Source organism: Azolla caroliniana, unplaced genomic scaffold (assembly GCF_043228905.1).
Source record: "Azolla caroliniana isolate FFs.n. ecotype wild unplaced genomic scaffold, voAzoCaro1.0.p SCAF_18, whole genome shotgun sequence".
Taxonomy (NCBI): Eukaryota; Viridiplantae; Streptophyta; class Polypodiopsida; order Salviniales; family Salviniaceae; genus Azolla; species Azolla caroliniana.
In genome coordinates, this window is record NW_028230453.1 from 7,078,982 (window position 1) to 7,083,146 (window position 4,165).

A 4,165-nucleotide genomic window follows, 5' to 3' on the forward strand; every position below is an offset into this window, starting at 1 on the left:
TCTGATCCCGAACAGGTGCGGATGGCACCATTTTGTACTACAGACCGGAAACCTATTTAAAGGCCCGGATACAACGTAATGAGCAGCGGTTAATTAATAAAGCTTAGTGTTGTTATCTCTCTGTGTTAATTGCCGTTCTACATTCATTGTTATATCTTACGCGTGTGAATATTAAGGACGATCATGCTAAGTAACCTAATTAAGTCGGATTAATCGTTGAGTCTAATCCTGTTGCCGTAACACCCCTTTGGTGAAGTGTCTTCCGTAGACACCCTGTGTTAGGCCATTGTCCAGCGCTAAGAGTTAACATGGATCCTCCCGATCCTTCTGCGTAGTGTGAGTATTGTCGGTTCCCTCTACCAGCCTTGCCGTATCCGGATCTGTCCGAATCGGCATGCTTCTTCTAGCACTCGCTTTCTTTGTGGCCCTTTTTACCACTATACCAGCATTCCGTGTCGGCCTTTGCTTGCCGTCCTTCGGCGTTGCCTTGACTCCCCTTGCTTGTGGAGGGTCCGGAACTGTTGTCGGCACGTTCTTTGTGCCTTCGGTCCTGCTCTTGCCAGCCGCTACCATTGCGAGCCGACCCGCCTCGTCCACTACACCCATGGGGCCTATCTGGCTCCGTGTACAACATCTGGTTGTCGGTGGATGCACTTGTTGACGCACCGGCGTGGTTCTCCTCTACAAGGAGCATCGACTGTAAGTCGAAAAATGACGGCGTATTCTCCCTTGTACACACAACAGTTTGGAACGCTCCGAACTTTGACGCCAAACTTCCGAGACAGATTTGCACTATATCGGCTTCTTCGATATTCACATCGATGGAGGCCAGAGAGTCACAAATGTCCTTGATTTTGGAGGTGTAGTCTGCCACCGACAAGTCGTGTTGTCGTAGGTTGCTCAGCTCTTCTCGGAGTTGAAGCTTCTTGGTTGTAGTGCTTGCGGCGAAAATCTTCTTCAGATTTCCCCAAGCATCTTTCGACGTTTTTGCATCCCGAATGTAGCTTAGGAGTTGTTCGCCCACACGAGATGCGAAGTAGTACAATACTTTGCTCGCCGATTGTTCCCAAGCCGGGAAGTCTTTGTGTGTCGAATTGGGTGCTGTGCCATTTGGTCCATCGACATAGCTCCAGTAACCGTGCCTGAGCAGGTACTGGTGCATCTTGTAAGACCAAGATGCGTAGTTGTTTCTGTCGAGCTTCTCTGTTGGAAGCGAGCTAGCCATGCCTCTATCCATTTTGTTTTTCCTCTTCTTTACGAAGGTTAGGTTTTGTTCTTGAGCTAAGGTCGGCTACAGAGGTTCTCAACCCTCACGCTCTGATACCATGTAAACGAATAGTGTGCGGAAGCAATAGAAAACCGAAACACAAAAACGCAGGTTTAATGGAGAGCTTGAATACACACAGTATGCGGGAGAGACAGAGAGAGAGTAGAACATAAAACTCTATTCGAAAATATACTCAATCTGTACATTGTATGTATTCAGTGAACACTTTTATACAAATCCATACGGACTTACAGAAGTACGGTGTACTTCAATGCTCGCACGAGCGTCTGACACTAACTATGAGACATTAACTGCCTAGTAGCCTAGGCTGTTACTAAGCTTCCAGTTACTACTGGATCCGGCTAACCGGCTCCCCAACTCATCGGCCCACTTGCTCACCGGCTCACCGATCCAGCTCATCCTTCCAGATGCCAATCCGGCTCAGGCTTATTCAGCCGATCCGTATCCGGTTGACGTTGCCGCTCAACACTGAGGTTGTGCACCTATTCATGAGGTATACGACCATGTTTGCCGCTTCTGCCCAGTACGATTTCAGAAGGTTCTTCTCATTCATCATGGCTCGTGCGACTTCTACTATGTGGCGGTTTTTACGCTCAGCTACACCATTTTGCTGAGGTGTATGTCGACACGAGAACTCTCGTCGGACTCCTTCCTTGCGGAGATACGCCGAGAACTCATCCGAAGACAAAGAAAAGGACAAACTCCATGTACGCTACCTCGTCAACCATGCACACTCAAGACCCACGACGTGCCCCGCATCTGGCACAGGAGTCAAGCGGGGCAAACACGCCTCCAAGCGCGTCGCCTCAAAATACAAGCACAATTCACGTTGTTCGTTTGGATGTGTGTCAATGATCCTTCCGCAGGTTTACCTATGGAAACCTTGTTAGACTTCTCCTTCCTCTAATTGATGTGGCTTAATGAACTTCTCACAACGTCGCCGTCAGGGGACCGCCAGCGTCGCCGCGATCTGAAAATTTCACCGGACCATTCAATCAGTAGGAGCGACGGGCGGTGTGTACAAAGGGCAGGGACGTAGTCAACGCGAGCTGATGACTCGCGCTTACTAGGAATTCCTCGTTGAAGATCAATAATTGCAATGATCTATCCCCATCATGATGAAATTTCAAAAGATTACCCAGACCTATCGGTGCAGGTGGTAAACTCGTTGAATTCATCAGTGTAGCGCGTGTGCGGCCCAGAACATCTAAGGGCATTACAGACCTGTTATTGCCTCAAACTTCCATGGCCTAGACGGCCATAGTCCCTCTAAGAAGTTGGCCACAAAGAGGATCCTTTGTGTAACTAGTTAGCAGGCTGAGGTCTCGTTCATTAACGGCATCAATATAACATCCGCCAATCCCTAGTAGGCATCGTTTATGGTTCAGAGTAGGACGATATCTGATCGTCTTCGAGCCCCTAACTTTTGTTCTTGATTAATGAAAACATCTTTGGCAAATGCTTTCGTAGTAGTTCGTCTTTCATAAATCCAAGAATTTCACCTCTGACAATGAAATAGGAATGCCCCCAACTGTCCCTATTAATCATTACTCCGGTCCCGAAGACCAACACAATAGGACCGGAGTCCTATCACGTTATTCCATGGTAATGTATTCAGAGCATAGGCTTGCTTTGAGCACTCTAATTTTTTCAAAGTAACATCCCCGAATCCGTGTCCCGGCCAGTTAAGGACAGGAGTGCGTCCTCGACAGAAAGGGCGGAGCAACCAGTGCACACCAAAAAGGTGGACCGCTCGCCCCGCCCTGAGATCCAACTACGAGCTTTTTAACTGCAACAACTTAAATATACGCTATTGGAGCTGGAATTACTGCGGCTGTTGGCAGCAGACTTTTCCTCCAATGGATCCTCATTAAGGGATTTAGATTGTACTCATTCCAATTACCGGACTTGTAAAAGCCTAGTATTGTTATCTATTGTCACTACCTCCCCGTGTCGGGATTGGGTAATTTGCGCGCCTGCTGCCTTCCTTGGATGTGGTAGCCGTTTCTCAGGCTCCCTCTCCGGAATTGAACCCTAATTCTCCATCACCCGTCACCACCATGGGAGGCCTCTATCTTACCATTGAAAGTTGATAGGGCAGAAATTTGAATGAAGCATCGCCGGCGCAAAGGCCGTGCGATTCAGGAAGTTATCATGATTCACCGCAATACCGGGCAAGCCCGCATAGGCCTTTTATCTAATAAATGCATCCCTTCCAGAAGTCGGGAGTTGGTGCACGTATTAGCTCTAGAATTACTACAGTTATCTGAGTAGCAAGGTACCATCAAAGAAACTATAACTGATTTAATGAGCCATTCGCAGTTTCACAGTACGAAAGAGTTTATACTTACACATGCATGGCTTAATCTTTGAGATAAGCATATGACTACTGGCAGGATCAACCAGGTAGCTATCCTCCATTACACATGCAACCCAAAAGAGGGTCGAGTGCTTCGAATTTGTTACGCACGACGTCGCCAAACAACAACGCCACATCACCCACATCATCTTGCATGGAGCAACCCGAGTCTGAGACGGAGTGAAGGAATGAGAAAATAAGCATCCCTCGTCTCGCATCGAACCCAACCTCGTCGAGGGCGATCCACAACCCCCCCAGGAGATTCCTCCAGTAGGGGAAGGATCGACCAAGATTAATCTAGAACGCTGGGGTACAACACCCTATGTATAGATACAAGCCGCACAAATTCGCCGACGGATATATGAGACCACTGAACAAACCTTGACCTAGCCCACGCCCTAGAGGGGAGTCAACGGCTTCGGCGCTCCGATCCAAGCAAAGACTACCACCCAAACATATCATCTACTAAGCAATGCGACCAACATAATGCCAAGAGAGCCCCATGAGACCCAACCAAG

The 4,165-nt window shown here is 48.3% G+C and overlaps 1 pseudogene; it reads right to left on the reverse strand.

Moving 5' to 3' along the window:
- Positions 1-2,137: 2,137 nt before the first annotated feature.
- Positions 2,138-3,697, reverse strand: LOC147852291 (18S ribosomal RNA; annotated as a pseudogene).
- Between the last annotated feature and the right edge of the window lie 468 nt (positions 3,698-4,165).